The following is a 24790-nucleotide window of genomic DNA, read 5'->3' as shown; positions in this document are numbered from 1 at the left end:
ATCAGAGGTATTGATGTCTAGTTTTGTGCTTGTGTAGCTCAGTTTTATATGCTGGTGTAAAGCTGAACTGTTTTACCTCCCATATTAGGTTGATAAATAACCTTTTAGTACTTCACTACTGGCTGAAACGCAATTTTCGTTCCTTTTTTTTGGAAACTGATGATTTGGAGTAAAGGCTGTGTTGGAGGTTTAATTTTTGTGTTGGTATGTGGTGTTATGTTTTGTCTTTGCATGAATTTACTTGTAAGGGGAGGAACAGTGACAGCACTGTTACTCCTAATTTCTTTTTATGAGACACAAGTAATCAGTGCCTTCTCATTGCTGTCTCTTTGGGTTCACTTTTAGGGGTTACTAAAGGCTTAGGTTGATTTTAAATGTCTTTTCACAGTGCTCTTCTGAGGCTTTTCTCCACCATATTTGTTGTATGCAAAGCAGAAAGCATAATTTGGAGCTATGGGACAGTTTTAAGTGACGTGCACTCCATTAGAGCTTGCTCTGCTTGCTCTCCCTTTAGCTCATTCCTGTCCTCTCCTTGTCCCCAGGCACCAAACATCCACTGGATTTTAAAAATAAACCTCAGTGAGAGAATTGAGATGTGAATTGGAGGATGTAAGTTTGGAGTTGGCCTCAGCTGGCAGAATGTGGGCAGGAGCTGGTGTGGCTGGCAGAGGTAGATAAAGAGTTCTGTGGAAGTCATGTGGGGCTCTGTGGAGAGAGTTATCTGTTAATAAGAATTTGTAAAAATACTGCTGTGCCTTTAGTTTTATGGTGCAGGGTTGCTATGAGGTGTTTGCTAAACTCTTGGTGTTTCTGGAAGCCCTTTGTGTGCAGGAAGGTATCAGGGCAATGAAATAATTAAAATATAAGCATAAGAATAGGCAGTTGTTTATGGAAGCTGCCATGTGGACAATCACTGGTCCGTAGACACTGCCAGAGGCTCAGAGTCCTGCTGTCAGGTGGTTTTGTGACAGATTTAGTGTGGAAGACGTGTGTGTGCAGCTACAGAGTATCAGAAGCAGTTTAAAAATCAGGGTAGGTAGGTGGTTTGGAGAGCATTGTACAAAATCTCTAGAAAATAGAATAGCTAGTGTTTTTTAATGCTTGAGGTTCTTATGGGAGCTAACTCTGGAGCAATTCCTTTTTTTTATCTTTGGTAACTACAGTTCTTGAGAGATGCACATTGATGTTGTTGCATCATTTTATTTTCTAGGAGGCAAAGGTAACTATTATTTTCACTTAACAATTGGATGTTTATGAGTATACTGTGTTCGCAACAGAAGAATATGAAGCCCACATGATTTAAAAAACTGATTACATTTGTGTCACTACCAGTAACAGCCCAAAAATGCTGCTTTTGAGTCCTGCAGAAGGATGGTTTTCAGTCAGTGGTGTCATTGCTGTTTCTCCAGAAGACCGCAGGTTGGTCTGTACTTTGCATGTACAAACCATTGGTACAGACACAGCTGCAGGGGAGAACCAGGTCACCAAAGGCCTGTGTTGCCAGCAGAAACTCAAAAAGCTGAGTACAAAGTTGACCTGGTAGAAAGAAGCACATAAAATGTTATTTGAAAATTGCACTGGGTACTGAATGCCCTTCCTGCTTGGCTTCATCTCTCAAATTCCTTTTCTGGTGTTGAAGAGTACTTTGGTCCTTTTGCCTGTACTTTTTTTCCACTTCATCTACCTTTCAGTATGCCCAGCTTTTTTACTTTTTTTTTTTCTTTGTACAGTATGGCACTAAGTTTACTACTCCTGGGTTAGTCCTTCTCCTCAGATCCTCAATTTATTCCCTCCCAAACCCCAAAGAATGGAAGTGTGTTAACTGTACGTGACAATGTTATTTACTCTCTGCTGGTGTTGGGAGATGTTTTGCATTTGGGTTTTTTTGTGGTTTGGTTTTGTTGCTTTTTTGTTTTTTTTTTCCAGTTCCCTTTTTGACTTAAATAGGTGTTGCTGAAGACGGCAAGGCCTTTGAGATTTTCACACCACTACACACACATGGGCAATGGCAGCCTCAGGATGGGAGCAGACACAGCAGAGTGTTGGTCCTGCTACTAATTAATGGAGATGGACAAGACTAAATCCCCAGAAACAAGTCCAAACCTAGCAGGAAATAAAATTTGTAATGTAGAATCCTAAAATGGTTTGGGTGGAAAGGTTAAACCTTGCACTATCCCAGGTTGCTCCAAGCCCATCCAGCCTGGCCTGGGACACTCCCAGGGGTGAGACAGCCACAACTTGCTGTGCAATTTTACACTAATGTGGTGTCCAACAACCTGAAGGGAGGGTACAGCCAGGGGAAGGTCAGCCTTTACCCAAGCACCAAGTGACAGCACGAGAGGAAATGCCTCTGCTGCACCAGGGGAGGTTTAGGTTGGATATTAGGAAACATTTCTTCACCAAAAGCATTATCTAGCAGGTAGTGGTGCACTCACCTTCCCTGGATGAGTATAAAAGATGTGCAGATGTGGCACTCAGGGTATGGTTTAGTGCTGAGCTGGCAGCACCGGGTTAATGGTTAAACTTGCTGTTAAAGAGTCTTTTCCAGCCTGAATGATTCTATGATTTTATTCTGTCCTCTGCCAGGTTTAAGTGAAATTGAGGAACTGTGGATTGAGCCACAAGAACAGGAGGTGAGGAGCACTGGTGTGCTTCTGCTGAAGTTTATTTACTTGTGGTGATGCCTGAGGTGTGTCTGTGTCTGCAAAGAGCTCCCTCATTTCTCCTTTCGTGGGAGGAATCTGATGAATGCTGACCGGAAAGTGAGCAGCAGTTTCTGAACCCTCAGAGTGAAGAAAAACACCATTACTCTGGCAGACTGTCAGCAGCAAATGGTACATTAATTGTTGGCACAAAACTTGCTAGCAAAAAAAGAGACTTTCCTTTCTATTGTTAAAAATAAAAATGAGGAGGGACTGATTATCTGTGCTCAGTAGCAAATATTGTTCTGCTTTTTAGTATCCGTGTAAGACAGATACAATGCTTTTGACAAGTCCTTTTATATTTTATTAAAAATAAAAAAAAACTTTATAATATACTGATAATCTGCATCTGATTACATATCAAACTTTAAATAATTTTATTATTTTATAAGCTTTTACAAGCTGTGTGCAAACAATTGCAGAATTTCCTATGTGTTTAGTGGTAGAGATATCACTTTCCAGATGTGTAGAATACTGAGAGTCTTCATGCTAGGCCAGTTTTACTTCCCCAGCACTTCACAGGGTCTTTTTTACATCTCCTGCTAGTGGTAGTAATGTAGGGAGGTAATGTATTTTTAATAGAAATGTTTATTTACACTAAAATTAGGTGACCTCTAGCTATGTTGAAAATTTTAGTAAGCTCAGAGTAATGACCTAACTCTATTTTTGTCTGAGTAATAGTAACAGCAGTGACATTTTGTTTACTGAATTGTTGCTTTAGTTGTTAGGATGTGGTTATTAATTGTTGTGGTGGTGTTGTGAGGGTCTCTAGGACGAGGTGAGAGATGAGAATTGACTCTTAAGTTCTTAGCAGATTGAAATAGAATAGAATAGAATAGTATATAATAGTATATAATAGTATATGGTATAATAGTATATAATATAATAGTATATAATAATATATAATATAATAGTATAGTATATTATGGTATAGTATATTATAGTATAGTATATTTTATTTATTATATTTTTTATTTCTTATTTTATATTATATTAAAAGAAAATTATATACTAAAATTACACTAAAGAAAGAGAAAGGAGGTTAGAAAAGAATGATAATAAAAAGCTTGTGACAGACCAGAGTCCCAATACAGCTGGACTGGGATTGGTCATTAAATAAAAACAATTCACATGGAACTAATTAAAGATGCACCTGTTGGTAAGCAACTTTTAAACCACATTCCAAGCAATCAGATAATTATTGCTTACATTTCTTTTCTGAGGTTTCTCAGGAGAAAAATCCTGGCAAAGGGATTTTTCATAAAATATGACGGTGGCATTAGGATACCATTTTTTTAATACCCACTGTCATTCTGCACAAATTAAGAGTCCAGCTGACAAAAATGCACAACAATTGTTTATTTGCATTCTGCAGTCTGTTTTGATAACTGGGAGCTTCTGTTTCCCCTGGGTGCTGTAAATAAATCTGGTGCATGAAGAGCTGCAGTGAGAGGGAAGAGCAGGAAAGTTCTGCATAAAGAGGAAAAGCTGTCTGTTTAGTAGAGTTCTTCAATAAAAGCAGGATTGGCAAGAGTGTGAGGATGTAACTTAAGTTGGAAAGAATGTTAAGACCATAATAAAGTTTTTTTGTCACAATTTCTTGTATGAGTAGTCAGTGGAGATCTGCAGCAGCTGAATGCAGATATTGGGTGCTGTCCTAATTTCTGTCACTGCAGATATGCTGGGTTACAACTCACTTTATAGCAAACCTGCTGAGCACCACAAAATGACAAAAGTCTTTATCTGTTTCTACATTTTGAGTAAAGAACTTCTCTCTGTGTATTATTTCTCATACTCCATTTGGTTTAACTGAAAAGCTTCAGCATTAATTTACTTGGATGGGAAATACTGTGAGTAAAGCACTGGCTGGGGATTTGTAATAATTAGATTCTATTTCCAAGTGTGTCACAGGCTCTGTGTGAGTTCAGAGACATTGGCTTATCCTGGTGTGTGTTTTCATCTGTGCATCGAGGGTGAGGCAGTTTTCTTTCTTTGCATGGTAAATTTGAATTAATGTCCTTGAACAAACACAATGGATGTGATGCTGAGGGCAGGGCTTGGGGATGGGCCTGGCAGTGCTGGGACAAGTGTGACTCCATCATCTCAGAGGCCTTTCCCAACCCTAATGAGTCTAAATGTCTCTGCTGCTTCTAGGATAAATGCAAACACGTCATTGAAAAATACTTTGTAGCAGCTCTGGTAGTTGAAATCGATGACAAATAAGTTTTATGTGCTTTATAATAGGGTGGGGGAAAGGTAAATGTATTTTTAAGTGGCCCCATTAAAAAATAAAAAGATCAGTTTAAGTGATTCCATATAGTTGTTCCAGCTGATGCACAGGCTCGCTTGGTGACTGTCAGTGAAAATGGTATTGTCAAAAGAAAATCTCCTTTATTGTGTTTAAAAAAAATAAAGGAGAAATTATTCTTAAAAAGTAGGTAGAGGCAGATTGTAGTGCAGCAGCTGAAGTATTTTTAAAGCATCATATCATAAGATTAAAAAGTTAGAGCCTTTAGTGTATTCTTGTCATGGGAATAGAAATTTGAATGATTAACCCCTTTCTATTTATAGCTGTTTTCTGAGTTATTTTGGTTCCAGTTAACTTCTAGGTAAATTTCATGAGAAGGCAGAGCAATTCTTGCCTTAGTCTATCTCTGCAGCTCATCATTTTAGTGTCCTCAAGTAACTTTCTTTTTAATGTGAATTTCACAAACCACGGCTGAACTTTCAGATTCATTTGTAGTTTGGTAACTTGTCAGATTTTGTACAGGATTTATAGAGGCCTTCAGCATTTGGTGGCTCCTTTTGTCTTCCCATCACTACTTGGCAGTTTTTAAAATCCCAGTATATCACTGTTCAGGGGTGAATTCCTGGGGTTGTTGCCTCAGGAGAGTGAGAGGTGCAGGCTCTTTGTGCTGTGCTGATAAAACTTGAAAGAACCAGACAATATATACCAATTTCTGTGAAAGTTTTCCACTCTCTTGATGCCCTAAGTTGTGTCTTCATTGCTGATTTAACTGGGACTTGTTGGCCAGGAAAGTAGCACGCTGCTCTTCAGGTGGTTTTTAGCTCTGTTTGTGCAGTGATAAAGGGTTTTTACCTATATAATGACAATTTTCTTGAAAAAGAGGCAATGGCTAGACCCCTTATACGAGAAGAGTTCTTCAAAATGGCAGCATTCCTGAAAGCTCAGGCTCAAGACCTACATTTTGGTGATTAACAGACCCAGTTAAGCTGAAGAAAGATTGGTTGGGGTGTGGTGGCAAATGAAATGGTTTGTTGTTAAACTTTCTGTCATTCTGTGATGTACTTTTTTCTTGCAATGCACAGGTGAGAAGTAAAACAGGATTTTAGAGGGGCTTTGTTTTCTTTCTCACTTATCTTGGGAGAAAATTTGAAAGGCGTTTAGGAAAACATTTTTTGAGCTTTTCTGCTGTCAGGCATGGTGCCGAGAAATTTCTATCTTGATCAAGCCATCGTTGTTGGTGTGAAAACTGAAAAGCCTTTGCTTTCAGTTGCAAGAGTCACTTTTTTGGTGTCTGATTTTGTCATATTTTAATAATTGCTTTCCTAAATACAGATGCTGTCCTCCTGCTCCTGCAGTTTGGAGGTGAAGCAGGCTGGGGTGCAGAATGCAGTGAAGGTGCCACATGAAAGTCTGAGAAGAAGGAGCTCATGTTCATTTATCAGGGAGTGCCAGACAGTGGAGTAAATACTGGTGTCATGACTGAGTGCCAGCAGGATAAATAAAATAACAATATATAAAGTATACAATATAAAATAATATATTAAATATATGTAATATGAAATAATAATATATAAAATATGCCATATAAAATAATAATATATTAAATATATAATATAAAATAATATATAAAATATATAATATAAAATAAACACAATGTACCTGCTGCCTCTGCTCCTGCTCACAACCTGGAAGGGAATTTCTACTGGAGGGCTCCTGGCACCACAAAATGCTTCTGCTTCTCTCAGAAATGAGTCTGTGGAGCAGGTATCTGGTGAATGGACTGAAACCTTTCATTAATGAAGGAAGCCAGAAAATGCCAGCAGTCTGAATTCCTGAGCTGAGCACTGTGGCTGAGGAAAAAAGGGTTTGGGTTGGTTGGTTTGTTCTTACATCAAGTATTCTGTAATGTTAGGTGCTATGTCCAAAGGCAGTGGAAAAAATGTGAATACTATTCAAATCTGACTTTTGGATCCAAATTCAGATTTAAACTGTTGGTTTGAGGACAGGAGGATTGTCTTTTGTATTTGTTTTCTTTTGTGGTGTGTTTTTGGTTTTGGTGGGTTTAGAATTGTTTGTTTGTTTTTGTTTTCTTTTTGTTTTGTTTTTGAAACCAAGCACTCCCTTGCTTCTAGCCTGGGATTAGTTCAGATTTGAAGTTCTTAAATTACATAGTATTATAAATTATCATGCTGAAATTATACTTCGTATTTTAAATATTTTTTCTATGAGGCCTCGCTACCTGAAAGAAGAGGGAGTGGGGAGCAAGAGCAGATTAAAATGCACACTTTTATTATCTAAAAGAGGTAATAGATTTCCTTTTGAGTGTTGGATGTCGCTGGAGGTAAACTGCTACATCCAACACTCAAAAGGAAATCTATTAGCTCTTTTAGATATCTGTATTAGATTAGATACTTGTATTTTTCCTTCTTAGATACTTGTATTTTTCCTTCTTCAGCACAGGAACTATTCTTAGTGATTACTTCGAGTTTCAGGTAGAATTTACTGTATGCATGTTTTTAGTGATGGAATGCTGTTTTTATTTATTTATTTTGTGGCAATATTTGGAATCAAAGAGAAAGCTGGACTGCAGCAGCATGTCTGTAAAATAAATTAGGTATTTCTGTGTTGGTTCATAGTTCCTTGCAATCCACAATTTGGAGTTTGTTTTAATCATTAAGAACAAAGCCTTTCAAGTGATACCTGGAGCAGGGTGGGCAGCACCTTCACAAAATGGCTCAGAATGATTAATAACTGACAAATTGTTCAGTCTTGCTTTTGAATTCTGTGTTCTCATTTCTATAAATTCAAATATGAGCACAACAAAAAGCAGAATTTGGGAACTAAATAGAAGTAAATTTGTGTAGTTTCACCATATTAGGCATTTCACAGAATGTAATTGGGAAGTGAAACGTGGGGACGTGCAAATAGTGAAGAAAACAGACTACACAGATCACAAGAAACAGAAATCACAAGTAGTGCTGCTAATTACATTTCAAGTAACTCAGTAATTGTGGTGGGATCTTCACAGAAACAGGATGAGGACTCGCTGCTGTATTTCTCTGTTTAAAGTGCAGGTAAATATTGATTCATGTAGTAACTTCTGGGTAGAACCAGGTGGTGTTTTTCAGTGTTTTTATGTGTGTGACACGCTGGTGAGTAGAAAATGCATCAGCAATAAAGGCCTTGTTCAGGTGTTCCTGAGTTCAGAGGAAATGCTGTGTTAGACCTTGGCCTTTCAGAGTTCAAGGCAATCAGAGAGAAATCATGAAAAAGGACACTATAAACTGTAGAATGGCTGAAAATATCTCATTAAACAAATATAAGGTTTCTTTATTGAAAGTAATGGTGCAGGGGTAATTTTGTTTGAGAGCAAATCCTTGTGTTCTGCCCAGTAATTAACTCTAGATTCAGGGGCAGCTTGAAAAACAAAAGTATGGGTTGTGATTGTGTTGTGATAGAAGTGCAAAGAAACAGGAATTGCTGTGCTGCTGGCTGTTAATGCCCCTGCCTTTGCCCTTGAGACTTCTGTCCTTAAATTCTGCTCTAGATGTAATGAAAATCCATGCAGAATCAAATATTTTATTATTGCTTGCAGCCCGTTGTAGGATGTGGGAAGCTGAATTTGGGTGCCAGGGCTGCTGAGGGTGTGCAGGGATGGCAGGTTGGGGGTTCACTGACTCCTGCAAATACCCCTGTAGGTGTCACAAGGGCTTGTGCAGCATGCTGGCTTTGTCTGCACCTGCCTAAACTGCTGCTCAGCGGTGAGGCTGGCTCATCTCAAGCCTTTGGGGCTCACATTTCACCTGTAGGTGAGGATTTCTGGGAAGAGGAGCACTGCCCTGTGACCGCAGCTTCCCGTTCCTCACTGCTCTCAGCCACGTGGAGTGAGCCAGAGGTGGAGAAGCTGCAGGGCTGGCATGGAGGTGGAAGTGATCTGTGGGCCCTGGGAGAAGTTCCATCTTCACATGGATGAGTCTGTTCAGGGTGAGCCATCCAGGGCTTTGTCCCAGCTCGGGGCTGCTGAGCCAGCTGGGTCATCGCTTGTGCCCCGTGCTGCAGCGGAACTGGAAACCAGCTGGAAAGTGTTGCTCGCTTGATTCTGTGTTTGTGGAGCACTATAAAGGCTGGAAAGTGTTGCTCACTTGACTCTGTGTTTGTGGAGCAGTATAAAGCAGATCTAAGCACTTGTTTGTGAGTCATCTGAAATAACAAACACGCTGCTGTTTTCACAGAACTGTCACAGCAGCCTTGAACTTTGTGCTTTCTGAACCGTGGAGTGGCAGACAGAGCACATCCTCCAGGCCAGAGCCTCTCCTGGGAGCTTTTCTTCCCCTGCACTTGTCATTAGAAGTGATCAGCACTGGCAGCCAGCCCTGAGTGCTGAGGGCATCGCAGGGTCTCCCTCAGCACAGACCTTGCCCATCTCCATCTCAGCACTCTGCCCTCAGGTCAGGGGATGTCTGCCTGTCTGGCACAGTCTGAGAGGAAAATTTGCTGTCTAGGAGCCTCTTTTTGCTAAGCTTCCCTAACAGTGATGTGTTTCCCTTCTGCTTTGCCCAGAGGCATTTCTTTTGAAGGTGACAGAGCAGGAAAAAGACAAGTGAAACGTTCTGGGAAAATAAAAACCAATTATTTTTGTTTAGGTTTCTGTTTGTTGATCCTTAATAGTGCAGGTGACTGCTTCCTGTCTGGAACTATCTGTTCTTGCTGCTTTAATGGAAAGTCCTTCATTTTTCCAGTGCCAGTAAGCACTAACAGTCTTTTGCTCTTAAGTTTGACTTCATTGTAAGGAAAAAAGATATTTTCCTCACAACTCCAATGGAATTGAGTTCTAAGATAGAATTAGCAGGAGGGTTACTGAACCTTGAGCACCATCAGGCAGGATACATCACTGGGAGGGAGGGACACACCCTCCCACCCTCCCGGATAAATTCAAATGTCTGTAACAGACACCCTGTTTAAGAATCACTGTGATCAAAAGAAAAAATATGTTCAAAATAAAGGTGGAAACTCTCAAGATCGTTTGGATGTTGTTTTGCAGATTTGAACTGGAAGGGAGCTCAGCAGCCTGTGTAACCGAGTAAAAACATGATTCATTGTGAGGTGTATCAGTCTGTGCTTGTGTGAGTATCAATGAGTTTTACCCGAGCCTGTTGGGCTCTGAAGGGGATTTCAGAGGTGAGCCAGGGCTCAGTGAGGCACAGCTCTGGGAAGGGTGAACGAGGCTCCCTCAGACTGTGAGTCACTGTGGGCTCCTGCACCAATCACCCACTGCATAAATGTAATTATGGGATCGACTTCTTGGTGAAGGCATAACTGAATCTAGCCTCAAATCATGTTTTTATCTGTTTAACCTAAAGAATAATACTGGAAAATGCTAAGTGGTCTGTGCTTTGCCCAGAGTGCATGTTGTTGACAATTGGGGCATGTGGCCACAATCGCTTTGGCCCAGCTTCAGGAATAAGAAAGGACATAAACTGACTTACAATCTGACATAGATATCTCTTTTGAACTCATTTGGTGCTCTGTAATTTCTGTCTCTGCCTTTTTTTTTCTTTTTCTGTGGCTGTTCTTGTGCAATGAGAACTTGTTGCTCTATGCCTGTTCAGTTTTGGTTAAAAGATTTTGTACAAGATACGTGGGTTTCACATTTCAGAGAAGTCTGAGGCTTTTCAAAGGATATCACTGGTTTCTGACCAAGCACCAACACCTGGGAAAGTAGAGCACAAAGAAGAATGCTGTCCTGTGTGTAACAGTGTGCTGTCCATGGGCAGTTTTGTCTCTTGATGTCACTGCAGAAATAGGTGGCACCTTTTAGAGGTCAGAGCTGGTCTGTGCTGCTGAAGGGACTCTGGGCCCTGCATTGCTGGGCCAGTGCTTGTGTCCAGCTCTGCTCTGGGTCAGCTGGCACACACCACTGTGTAACACACATGAAATACTCCATTCAATGCAGATTGAACCTGCATTTTCAGCCTGTACAGTGTGCAGAAGCTGGAAGTTGCTGTCATTTAGGCAGATGTGCACTGCTGTGAGCTTCTCTTCTGCTCCCTGTTTTAGTTCCTGCGCTTGAGTTGCGATGGCTTAGTTATTGGCAGTGAATGCTCTTGAAGTGTCTGTTATTGTTGGAACTTCAGACTGAGTTGCTTTACATGTTTCAGTATTTTTTAAAGTTGAAGATACTTGGTGTATTTACTGATGCTTCATACTTTTTTGTGTCTGACTTGGTGAAATGGTGAGTGTGACTGTGTTCACAGGGTGAGGGAAGAGACATGGATCTGACTCCATGTTTCAGAAGGCTTGATTTATTATTTTATGGTATATATTACATTAAAACTATACTAAAAGAATAGAAGAAAATGTTTCATCAGAAGGCTAGCTAAGAGTAGAAAAGCAAAGAATGATAACAAAGACTTGTGGCTCAGAGAGTCTGAGCCAGCTGACTGTGATTGGCCATTAATTAGAAACAACAACATGAGACCAATCCCAGATGCACCTGTTGCATTCCACAGCAGCAGATAACCATTGTTTACATTTTGTTCCTGAGGCCTGTCAGCTTCTCAGGAGGAAAAATCCTAAGGAAAGGATTTTTCATAAAAGATGTTTGCGACAGGTGAGTTTCTCCGTTGTTACAGCAGCTAATTCACTTTGATACTCACCTGTCCAGTCTTCAGCACTACTGAGAGCATGAAATGCTCAAGGCAGCTTTGAGGTAACCAAAGTTGTGAACCAAAAGCTCTAAAATGCCCCAGCTGTGTATCACTGTCCTAAACTTCTGCCAGTCTCTCCTGATGTCTGCTTCAGTGCTTTCTTCCAGAGTAAGAGATTTAATTACAGAGAAGATACCCAAGAAACTGATGTGTTATGTCATTCAGCCCACTCAGAGTTCCTTATCCTGAAGTAAAACTGCAGCATCCTCTCTGACAAATGGATTTTTTGTGTACTTTGGAAGAATTGACAGAGCAGCAGCCTGTCTGATGGGCCTAGAAATTGTTATAGAGTAGAAGACAACAGGGCCACAATTAGCCCAGTGATTTCTATGTGACACCTTACATTGCTTATGAATTATTTTTTTCTCTCTTCTCTTTTTCCATTTCTCTGTCTTTGTGAGTGGCCTATTCCCTTGACTTGTAATTGTTTATCTTGAACATTATGCCACACAGGAGTTTTAGGCAAAAGTTTCTTGTAGCTCTTCCCCCTTTCTTTCCTTGTGGTATTTTTTTTTTTGTAATATATAATATACATATATATGTATATTATATATATACATATATATAAATATAAAATACATTCAGAAGTGTTTCTTTGGACATAGAGAGTGTAGGTGAAGAGCTCTGAAAAGTTTTACTGTATTGTCACAGGCATTTTTATTGCCACCACTCAGTGATATGATTGCTGAATTGCCTCACAGGATTGTTAATATTTTAGAAAAAACAAATTATGATTTACATAAAATCAGTATCTGTGTAATGAGGATGTGATTAAAGGATTCACAAAAATTATTATTTTGCCAAATGCAATTTCTCATGCAGAAGTTGCAAGCTGGAATGGAAAAGGATTTCTCTTGAGTCCCTGGTGGGTGCTGTCAGAAGAAGTTTTATGGGTGTGGGCCCATGGTGGTTTGGTGGTGTGTTCTGGCTGAGATCACACCCAGCAGACCCACAAGAGAGGCTGTCTGTAGTGTCCAGCTGCCAGTTCTGTTTTTCCCATGTTCCCCAGAGAGGTGCAGTGAGGAAAAGAGATGTCCTCAGAGAGTGCAGTTTGTGAGGCAGTGCCTCCAAGTCCTCCTGTCCTTATGCAGTTCCCCAAGATGGTGCTGGCAGGTTTGTGACGTGGTTGGAGTCCTCAGCAGCTGTTCACAGGCAGTAAAAGGCCAGCAGGGTTTGTACCCTGTCTTCTGGATGTAACCAGCAAATTCTCCACTGGTGGTGTGAAGGTGGGAGGTGTCCTGGCTGCCCACGTGTGGTCTGCAGCCCTTGGGTGCCACCTCTCTTACCCCTGCTCTGCAGAATGGGGAGGGTTGGTTGGTGAGAAAAACAAGGCTGCACCCTCTCATCCTCTAGTGAAGGGTTTGTTTCTCATGCTTGGCTGTAGCAATGGCTGCTTTGTTTGTGTACTGTAGGTCTCAAGGGCTGGCTGATCCCCCACAGCTGGTTGTAGAGGACCAGCCTGTTGTCAGTGTGATGTCTGAGCTGCAGAGATCCAAAATGCTGGGAGAAAAGAGGTGAAACAGGACAGGGAGCTGTGACAGGAGCTGTTCACAATGCAGTGGTTTGTTTAAGCTGTACCATTTATAGACCCTGGGTAATTTTTGGGCACCCACCATCCGATTGGTCATGTCTAGTTAGCCATTGACCTCTAGAAGTTTGGAATATCCAGCTTTTAGTCAGTGTCCTGCTCCTGCCATGGGGTATGGTTCAGTCACACACTGTGCCCCTTGTGTGAGGGGCCACAGGTCCTGCAGGATTTCTTCCCTGGGTGGAAGTTCTCTTGTCATGCCTGTGAGCTATGGCAGGATGCATTTCACAGCCCCTCCTAAGATCCTGCCTGCTGGCCAGTAGCCTTTGATTAGGATTTTTCTGATTCCACAAGCACAAATATTGACATGGCTGTAAAACATGAATTCCAGGCTGGTAGTTCAGCCTTGCTTCTGTGAGATTCACAGTGATGCTTTGTCCTTGCAATTTCCAAATTACATAATACTCATTTTTCTCTAGTCTTTTTTTTCTCTTGTGTGTGTTCCCTGCTGTAGGCTCCTAAACATTAATATTGAGAAGTTTTTGGATTAACTCATGCCTCTGTAAATAAATCAACTCAGTGTGTATGGAGTGGCTTCTTGGACACCAGGTTGTGACCGTGTTCACAGGGGTTTTCAGGATGAGGCAAGAGACGTAGATCTGACTCCATATTTCAGAAGGCTTGATTTATTATTTTATTATATATATATTACATTATAACTATACTAAAAGAGTAGAAGGGAGAGTTTCATCTCAGAAGGCTAGCTAAGTTAAGAATAGAAAGGAATGAATAATAAAGGTTTGTGTCTCGAACAGAGAATCCAAGCTAACTGAGCTGTGGTTGGCCATTAATTATAAACATCCAAGATGGGCCAATCACAGGTGCACCTGTTGCATTTCACAGCAGCAGATAATCAATGTTTACATTTTGTTGCTGAAGCTTCTCAGCTTTTTAGCAGGAAAAATCCTAATGAAAAGATTTTCATGACAAGATGTCTGCGACACCAGGTGAAAACCCATTTTGTGACAACACCTTTATGCACCAAAAGGTTGTGCATGGAGCAGTAAATGAACTTTTTTTAGACCTGGTTGTGCATGGAGCAGTAAGTTAACTTTTTTTAGACCTAAGTATGAGGCAGTAAGGATTTATCCCTCAAAGTCACTGAAGAGTTGGAGTTGCTTCAGAGGGCTCCAGGTACCAATTCCCAGAGGAATTCTGCTCTGTGTGGGCCAAGGCAGTGACAGCCCTCCCTCCCTCCCTCCTGGTCACTGTGCTGAGTTCTCACAAGCACAGGGGACGTGCCTGGTGTGGTTTAGAAAAAGAATTGCTTATGGGAAGTGCAGGGTAGTTACATGTCTTGTGCTTTGTGGCTTGGCCTACAAACCTGGAGATAGCAGTGCTTGCTGCTCGGGGGGATTGAATGGTTTTTGTTCACTTCTCTTTCCTGAGAGCTCCATTTGCAGCGTACAGCTGAGGAGGATGAGCCTTGCCTCTGTGGAGATGTTCTGCCCTGTGCATCTGCAGGGTGTTGGTTGGTCAGAGACCTTCTGAGCCTGTCATAGGTTGAGCTGTGAATAGGAATATGGGATCACTTGTGTCATCGGCTCAGCTTCTCCATAGCAGACCTACAGATGATATTACACTCTTAAAAAAACCCAAAATCCCCCCAAACAAACAAAAAACCTCCACCAAAATCTCCTTATAGCCCATGGGAAAAAGAGAAAATGTGCTTAAGATAAGAAGGCAACTCTGTCTCCCTTTTTTTTGGCTTTAAGTGCAATGGAGATCTGCTAGTCTGGTTCAAATTGAGTGTACAAAAATTTGAAAGTATTTATAGCAGGTAAAAATGCTTTTGACTAATTCATGATCATAAGACTTATTAGAATAAATTGCGTATTCAAATTATTACTTCCTTTTTTCCTTTCTGCTAGCAGGGTGTTTGTGGATTTGACATTAATTTAATTGTTAGATTAATCACATTGTGCAGTGGGAATGTGGTGCTGTAGTATTTGAAGGCAGTAAAAAATACTGTGTTTATTAGGTATTTCTGCACAGAAAGTTGGTGCAGCTTTTACACCAAATACAAATTGCTGATTTTCTCATTTGGTCAATTACATTGTATTGTGTTTTACTTTTTTTAGATCACATTGAGGTCATCTCGTGGAATCTTCTGAAAAAACAAGAGTAATAGGAAGAAAATGTTTAATAAAAGTATCTTCTCTACACAGTCAGACTGAAACAGGGAAGGTTCATTGGAGTAAGTATTACAGGGCTTGGGTTTTCTGGGGTTTTCTATTGTCTTTTGCTGTAAAGTCAGCATGATTATTAGGCTTTTATTGTATTTAACTTTGTTGTAGTTATGTTAAAAATATAAATGGGTGACTCTTCTCATTTCAGTTGATCAGCTGGTAATGGACTCATGGATTCTCACTGAACCATCTTCCCTCTTGGAATTAATTGTATCTTGTGAAATTGGGATGGGTTTCAGGTTTTTCTCTTGGCTGCTGTGTATGCTGCCTGTGGTTTTGAGCAGGGGGTTGTCTGGTATACATGTGATTACATATAAGCCCCTATTTGCTGGAAAAAGTTAAGGCACTGCTTGTATTTTCCAGGGAATTTGAAAATACACTTGTTTTTTTTTGGTCTGTAACTGTCCAGTCATGGCCCTTATGACTGACTTTATTTTTGTTGTGTGTATTATCTGTCCTGTATTGCAGTTCCATCACTCATCAAACTTGCTTAGGTTTTCAGTTTATGAATATCAGAGACATCATTCCTTCACTGTTTGTAGCTCACTTCCAGCTTTTGTGAATTCTGGGCTGACACATGTGTCTCTCATTTCTGATAAAAGGAGCTTCTCTACCTAATGCAGCTGCTGTGGGTGGCACTTTTTACTACCAGATAAATAAACATTTCTATCCTGATATAGTGTAATTCCTAATTTCTGTATCCTTCATGTGCTTGAGATGGGAAATGTTATCATTTATCTGCCACTTTGCATCGGATTGTCAGATGTTTAAGCATGTTCTCCTTAGAAACTGGTAGAAAGCTGCATTTGTCTGATACATTTTAGATGCATCTGTCTGATGTAAAATGTAATATGCAAAATGCATATGTCTGATGCATTTTACTCCTGCTATGTGGCTGTGTGAATGTAACTCTGCAGGAGTAAATAACTCACTGGAAATAGTCCTGAATGCCTGGTTGGGAGTGAAAAAGATCTGGCCATTAGAGCTGAGAAGGGTGAGAAGTCATTTTACTTTACAAGAAGTGTATTTCAGCATATTACTCTATTACCAAGAGGAAATGACTCCTCTTAGCTTCTTCTTTGAACACAGATGTGTAGAGGGTGTCATAATTTGGGTAGAACAATGTCTGTGGAACCTAATCAGACAAGAAAAGCTTTTCATACTTGGTGTTTTTAACAAAGTGTATTTAACTGACAGAATAACATGTTTGGATTGATCTATTTCCTGCCTTAAAGACAAAAATTCTATAAAATTTTCAATTCAGCGTGGATTTAAATAAGTTGATGTGCTTTAGTTCCCTTTCTCTAGGTACTTGAAAGAAATGCTACAATTTTTAGTCAGCACATTTAAATTTTCATCAGTTCCTGATCTAGGCCAAATGTCAAGTGACTGGTAAATACTCATGTGCCACATTCTTGTGGCACCTGATTGTGAATTCTGACCCCTGAAGTGTTCAGGGTCTGTGTTATGTGGAGTTATTTGTCTTTTACTGCCTTATTAGATTACACAATGGAAATACAGCACCTGCTCACAAGGTCCCAGCACAACCAACCAAACCAACCTATTTGCTGCCTGCACACTTAGTTTGACAAGTTAATTCTTGACTCTGGTAATCAAGTTACTAAAACAGATAAACAAAGTTGCAGCTGAGCTCCCCAAACAAATGAAATGAAGAATGTCCACTGGAGACAGCTTTAGTCATTTTAAATCATTGTTCTTAGGCTTATGCCAGACACAAAACTTGCTCAGGTGTTCAGTTGTCAGTAAACTTGTGTTTCTTCCCTCCCTCCCCCCACTTTTTTCCTTTTTAAAATTTTTTTTAAGAGACTCAGAGAATTCCATTGTTACAACTTAAAATTAATTCATATTTTCCTTTTTGGAGAAACGTTTTGCAACCTGTTTGTTTGTTTTTAGTTGGAGTTTGTGTGCTTGTGTGTGTTTGGATCATCACAAGGCATTTTGCAATTGGAATTTTTAAATTGCAATTAGCATTAAAATAAAGTCCTCTCAGCATCTCTATTCACAGTTAAAAAGCCAGATGGATTTCTTGTGAAGTCTTAGAAGCAGATGCTGACTCTCACAGCAGGGGAAAAGTAACCCCAGGAGCAGCCAGGCCCTGCTGAAGGGATGCTGGAGGCTCCAGGGGCTGCTGCATTTCTGGGACACTGAGCCTCCATCCATGGAGACTTGCAAAATTATGTGTGCAGACTCCTAAGCAAGGTGCTGGAGCTGAGCTTGGAACCAGCTGACTCCCAGGGGTACCTTTCAGGCTAAATAGTCTGTAATTCCTACTTAATCTGAAATATTTTTGGTCCTTGTGATGAATGGCCAGGGCTACTTTTAGCTTTATTACCTTTATCTTCATGACAAAAAGGGTTTCTAGGATTGTTTTTTTCTACCAAATGGCATTGTATTTTAACTTGTCTTTATAAATATGTTTGATGAAAAATTGATATAAAATATATCTAAATATTTGCATTAGAGATGAGTTGTTGGATTTCCTTTAGTATTTGCTCAGTCCTTGACCAGTCCTGTCCATGTGACAAATGGCTGTGAGCAGCCACCTCTGAATTTGTGATGGGGGTGTTGAAACTGGTGTTGGAAGAAAAATAACTGCAAAAATCCAGATTGTATAAGGAACAGACCCCATCAGGAAGGATGCCTGGCCAGATGAAGCATGTAAAATCTATATTTTTTTTCCATTTAAGGTCATCTTTCTACTTTGTAGAATGCATGGTATCTCTGTATGTGACTTAAGCACAAGCTGCTTGTGTGTTTAGGGCTGTGTGCCCTCCTTGCAGGTGAAAATTTCACTCCTTCTTGATCCTCAACTGCTTTTTTTTTCACTGGTTCACCTCCCTCTGTAGATACATGCTGTCTGTCTGCTGGAGAATAATCCCCTTTCCTAGAGGTTTTGATCAAAATACCAGAAATAACTAAAAGGTGAATCTTTTAGTCCCTGTGTGAAGAGATATCCATCCACTTAGAGGAAAACCTCAGTTTCTGTTTTTAACTTTTTTTACAGTAGAATGTTGTCTAGATGTAACATCTGAATAGCCAGCTCCTGGTGAGATTTGCTGGTCTAGGTTCATTTGTACAATTCCAAAGAAGAGGAAATATAAACTATTTACATATTTAAATGTCTTATAAGTGGAATGTTTCCTTTGTGTTTACAGTGGAATAAAAAATTATTTTGAGTGGTAGAACAGGCAAGGAAATCCCAGAGAGCAGACCTAATCCTGGCTGATTATTTCCTAGTTTTGTTGTGGGTCTGTTAAGAAGTCAGGTACAATTCTTGTTGAGCAGTGGGAGGACAGGGCCTCTACAGTTAACTTAACAATAAAGATTTATTTACAGTTTACTTAGTACAATAAAGTAATAAAACTCAGATTATTAATGCATCTTTTCAGATTCATGACAGGCACTGCATAGTAGTTTAATAATAGCTTGGGCTGTTCGAAAGCCAGGCCCTTAGGCTGTGGTTTTGCCTACAATTTGAAATGATCTTAAGAGCTGTCAAGTAGCCAGGCAGCCCTGAGGCTGCGGGGAGCTGTCGATGTGCCGCTCCTCCTGCACCCCGGGCTTCAAATCGCATCTTTATTCTGCTTCAGCTCCTCCTTCTCCTCCTTTTCCATTCAGTCTGACTGTCCAGTCCTCCTCCTGCTCTTGTGCCCCCTCCATTCACCTGTTTTGTTAAGCCTGGGTTTGTTTGTTTGTTTGTTTAAAACATCCGAGTGAGTGTGCCATCATTTCAATGTTGAGTCTACTCTTGGAACTCAACATACCCTAACATTTCATGCTGGCCTCCTGATGCTGTTTGGTTTTTGCCTTTTTTTTTAACATTATTTTTTAACATGTTCTCTCCATAACTGCCCCTGAAGGCCTTCAACTAAAGATCTACTCTTATGTTACCTCCTCACTAAAATTATTTCAAGTTTCATTTCCAGGCTGGGAAAAAGGCAACACTCCCTCTAGTTCATGAAGGATCTACAGTGCAGGGTCAAAAGGGCTGAGAACTCACCAGCTCTGATCTGTTCCCAAATCTTCAGTCTCACCTTTGTGCACAGGAACAGATCTACAGATGCATTGCCCACTCTGCCTGCTGCTGTTGAAGTTTGCCAAAATATCTAAGAGAGCTGGTTAGAAATGCCTCTAAAGGTGATTCTACCAGATGTTTTCTCATTGCCCAGTTGATATAGAATCCTGAGTAACTGGCCTGGGCTTTTTTCCTTTGAGCTCTCTCCTTTTTCTCTCCCTGACTGTGTTGGTGAAGGTGTCAAATGAACTGCTCCTCATATGACAGTGCTTTTCTGAGCTGCTGCTTTCTCCCATTCCTTTTTACTCCTTCCTTCTCAACCATGCAAAACTGCATTCCAGCCAGCTGAAAGGGAATGTTTTCCCATAGTGTCCCCAGCTTGTGTGTGATCCAGTGATTGGATGCTTCTAAAGACAATTTCAATATGGAAATATGACACAGCAATATGGAAATGTGAAAGGAGTTTTTCTTCTTCCTGTAACTCAGTTTACTTGCACAACTCAAAAGGATGGCCTGAACCTGTTTCTGTATTAATGTGAGTATGCAGTGGTTTCAGGGTAGAGCAGAGGATGGCTGTGAATTAATTGGCTGTGAGAAGCTGCTGTGTTCCTGTTTGTTGTTCCAGAATTACCTGCTGCCTGGCCATTGACAGAAATCTAGCCAAAGCCTGGGATTCAAGTGTTATTCACTTGTTCAGTTCCTCATAGATATTCTTCAGAGGGAGCAGCAGATGTGCGTGCTGGCCTGAGTAAAGTGTATATATATAGTGTGTATATATATGTAAAATTACATAAATTTATATGTATAAAGTAACAGGAAGTAAGATTTTCCTTCTTGTGCAAGCCAAGTCCATAAGTTCCTCTGAGTCTGGAATACCATTTTAGTAGTGTTGTTCTCTCCATGTAGACTTGTTTTCCAGGAAAAAAAAATTCTGAAGACCGTTTTTTTCACAGTTAGTTTTTAAGCTATACTGTCATTGAATTATAGAATAACTTTTGTATAAAGGGATGACTAGAGGTAATCTAATCTAACCATCTGTTCAAATGAAGTTACTTAAATTAAATATTAATTTGTAACCAGTTAACATGTTTGCATATTTTTCATATCTCTGAGTCCTGTGTAAGTAATTTGCAAATTTAGGTGGTCAGCATTTCTTGAAAACTGGGCCACTTTTATTTAGAGGCATTAATATTTGAGTAGAAACTGCATTCATTGTGGGTTTAAAATCGTGACTTCAGTTTTTAAAACTTAGTGCATAATGTTATGGGTACACCAGAGGAATAAGGCTACAGGCGATGAGCAGGCAAAATAATCAGGGAGCTGGGATAAAAAAAAACTCAAATGAAATTATCTTTGTTTGTGGAAAATTAGCTGTATTTTGTGAGGAAAATGAGACAATCTAGACTTGATAGCTGAGAGACGACTCTTGGTACCAGTGTGAGCACTGTGAGGGAAGGAGGCCTTTGAAAAAAGTCTTTTATGTTTTCTGTACATAGATATTTTTAGAAAACTAAATGGTGATATTTTTATTCTGATTTCGGGAGAAACCCTGACTAAATGGACATTTAATTTTCCATTCCATAAGGCCAGCTCATGTGGCAGTTTAACTAAACTGCTGGGAAATATTTATAGTACCACATGATCTTTAAAAATAACTTTTGAGTCTACTTTGTAGATGTCTTGAATTCTTAAAATCTTTGCTATTGTAGGTAGATACCCTTGACATTTGTGGAGTGGAAATACCTCTGCTTTGCTGATTTAGGCATTTGTATTTATCATCAAGTTGATTGTATTTTATTTTTAGATTTGGAAGCAGTTTGGCTGGAAATTCACCTGTGCAGCTGTAGAAGGGCAGAACCTTGAGTGGGTTCATTCTAGGGCTAAATGGGAATTCCCACAGAGGGTCTGCAGGGTTTCCATGCTCTGCAGTGGCACACGTGACTGTTCACAGAGGTCCGAGGATTACTCCATGTTTCAGAAGGCTGATTTATTATTTTACGATATATGTTATATTAAAACTATACTAAAAGAATAGAAGAAAGGATTTCATCAGAAGACTAGCTAAGAATAGAAAAAGAAGGAATGATAACAAAGGCTTGTGTCTCAGACAGAGTCTGAGCCAGCTGGCTGTGATTGGCCATTAATTAGAAACAACCGCATGAGACCAATCCCAGATGCACCTGTTGCATTCCACAGCAGCAGATAATCAATGTTTACATTTTGTTCCTGAGGCCTCCCAGCTTCTCAGGAGGAAAATTCCTAAGGAAAGGATTTTTCAGAAAATATCATGGCTACACTCACTCATGCTGAAATAGGCAGTGCTGCATCTGTCACATTAAACCTTTAAACTCAGCTGCAGCTCCTGAAAGGAGGCGGTGCCCAGATGGGCTCAGGTTCTTTCTCCAGGTGACAAATGACATAGCCAGAGTTCACAGCCTCAAGCTGTGCCAAGGGAAATACAGGTTGGATATTAGGGAAAAGTCTTTTACAGAAAGGGTGATAGAGTCCTGGAATGGCGTGCCCAGGGAGGTGGCAGAGTCACCATCCCTGGATGTGTTTAACAAAGCCTGGATATGGCACTGGGTGCCAGGGGTGTTGGGGCTGCGTTGGATTTGATGATTGAAGTTGAGGTGTTGGGGCTGGGTTGGATTTGATGATCTGAAGGTCTCTTCCAGCCTGGTTATTCTGTGATTCCCATTACCCCTGGTGTCACCCTGTGTCTGTTCCGTGGGTGAGGGCCGTGCTGTCACCGCGCCCCGCTGCACGCACAGGCCGAGGCCGCTCGGGCCGTGCCAAACGGGGGTGCCTGTGCCCGGTGTTTGCCATTGTGTGCCCGGTGTTCACCATTGTGTGCCCGGTGTTAACATTGTGTGCCCGTGGTGGGTGGGAGGAGATGGCAGGAAAGAGGAACAGTGCTGCGGGCTGCCCTCAGGGAGAGCTGCCCTCAGGGTGGGGGAATGCAATGGGAGCCATGAGGGGAGCAAACGGGACTGAAGCGATGAGGGGATGGAACAGGAGCCATGAGGGGATGGGACGGGAGCCATGAGCAGAGCGAACGGGACTGGAGCGTTGAGGGAAGGGAACAGGACTGGAGCGATGAGGGGGGATGGAACGGGACTGAAGCGATGAGGGGATGGAATGGGGAGCCATGAGGGGATGGAACAGGAGGGAACAGGACTGGAGCGATGAGGGGATGGAATGGGGAGCCATGAGGGGATGGAACAGGAGGGAACAGGACTGGAGCGATGAGGGGATGGAATGGGGAGCCATGAGGGGAGCAAATGGGACTGGAGCGATGAGGGGATGGAACAGAACTGATGAGATGAAATGGGAGCGATGAGGGAGAGGGAACGGGAGCCATGAGAGAATGGAACTGATGAGGGGATGGGACAGGGCTGCTGTGGAGATGGAATGGGACTGATGAGAGGATGGAACAGGGGTGATGAGGAAAGGGAATGGGACTGGTGAGAGGATGGAACAGGGGTGATGAGGAGAGGTAATGGGAGTGACGAGGGCAGTGAAACAGGAGCATGGATGGAATGAGGACATGAAACAGGAGTGATGGGGGCAGGGGATAGGAGCAATGAGATGAGGCCATGGAGCAGGAGTGATGAGGCCATGGAGCAGGAGTGATGAGGGGGTAGAAAAGAAGTGGTGAGGCCATGGAGCAGGAGTGATGAGTGGAGAGGGTCGAGCTGGTGCCCAAAGTGCCCCTGTCACAGCCTGTGGCGGTTGCGGGCAGCTCTCAGGCACTGCCCTGGGCTGCAGAACAGCTCCCAGGAATTTGATGCTGATTGAGGAACAGAAGAAAACGTAGTTCTACAGAGCTGTGAACTGCCCCTCATCTAATGCATATATTTATCTTAGTGTCCTCAGAAGAAATCAGACTTTTAAAATCTTTTTTAAAACCTTTTTTCTAAAGGCCTTCTAAGTTTCATAGGACATAAGTCTTCCTGCATAGTCAGACTCCTTTTCCATCGTTCTAATAGGTTCTTTTCCCTTGTTTCTTCTCAAATATTTCATTTATAGCTTGCTCATCCTTTTATAGTACTAGATGTTTACATGGTTAGAAAAATGATTACAATGGTTGTGTTGTGTAAGTGCTTAGTGTTTCTCCTACTTAGACTACGTGATGTGGTGCTGTTTCCTAGAAAAAGACTGTGGTCAGATTGTCATCTCGTCTGTTCTGGACAGTGAGATACTGTTCAAACACTGTTCTTGTGTGTCTGCGTGGGGTGGCCCTTTTCACTACTGCAAGACTTCTGGTTTTTTTTAGCCCCTTGACTGCCACATGACAGAGCAAGCAGTAGATAAAGAGCTATATTGATCACAGTGATGATTGTCTTGGATGTGGTGCTCAACAGTTGTAACAACTTATTACATAAAGCAAAAATCTGGATAAGCAGAGTGCCCTTAGTTTTTGCATATCCAAAACAAGTTTGCTTCTGATACTCGTCCTTTATGTCAATATTCATAGGTTTAGTGAAAAAGAAGAATAAATCCAGGTTTATATTTAACTTAAAGAGCTGTAGATATTTATGTGCCCTTAAAATGCACCTGAGTTTCAAAGAGGTGGTGTAAAAGAAACTTACAGAAAGTTACTTTTCAATATATAAATGATTCTCCCCTCCAACTTTTTGCCTTCTGTTTGGGATGATAGCATACTGATTTCATCCTGAGAGAACTGACCACATTTCAGGGACTGGGTGACATCATTTCAGATGGAAGATAGGTCTTCTAAAGACTTTTCCTTGGTGCTCAGGAGAATAAATACTAGGAGAGATAACAGGGCATCAAAATTTTCCTCTGGCAATGCATTATATGTGTGTTTATAATTACCACCTTCTTTGCAGCTACTTTTACTTGTGTTTGATTAGTATTCTTCTGGATTCTAGTTCAAGATAAAACATTTAACATTGCGTTGGATTTTATGTTGGTGTTCTTTTAACAGAAAAACAAATCTCAGAGGATGAGTGATAGGGGATTTGTGGTGAGTTTAGAAGTAAAGGATTTAATGACACAGTGTGAGTTTTCATAATTGCTGCATTCTTCAAAAAGTTGGTTTTAAAAGAACTTATCTGACTCAGATAAATGTTGAGTGTTGATGACAATTAAAGTGGATTTGGTACTTTTTAATGTCTAAGCCTTTTGCTGATATGATAAATGATTTTCAAATGAGAGTTCATTGCATTGTTATTCCATGTCTCATTTTTTGCAGTGCTCCAGAGAGGCTCCCTGTGAGCCTGTTCTTGGGCAGCTCTTAATTTCAGGGTAACCTTACAAACTCCCTCCCATGCTTGTCCTTTGTATCTCCTTGGTC

The 24790-nt window shown here is 40.9% G+C and overlaps 1 protein-coding gene across 1 annotated transcript in view; it reads left to right on the top strand.

Moving 5' to 3' along the window:
- PIK3CB (phosphatidylinositol-4,5-bisphosphate 3-kinase catalytic subunit beta) overlaps positions 1-24790 on the top strand; it is an 87638-nt gene that overhangs the window by 21556 nt on the left and 41292 nt on the right. The window contains exon 3 of the mRNA XM_058811959.1: positions 15327-15442. The gene's annotated coding sequence lies outside the window, so the exon portion shown is untranslated. The remainder of the gene's footprint in view (positions 1-15326; positions 15443-24790) is intronic.

This window comes from Ammospiza caudacuta, chromosome 11 (genome assembly GCF_027887145.1).
Source record: "Ammospiza caudacuta isolate bAmmCau1 chromosome 11, bAmmCau1.pri, whole genome shotgun sequence".
NCBI lineage: Eukaryota > Metazoa > Chordata > Aves > Passeriformes > Passerellidae > Ammospiza > Ammospiza caudacuta.
This window is presented reverse-complemented; position numbering and strand designations above follow the sequence as displayed.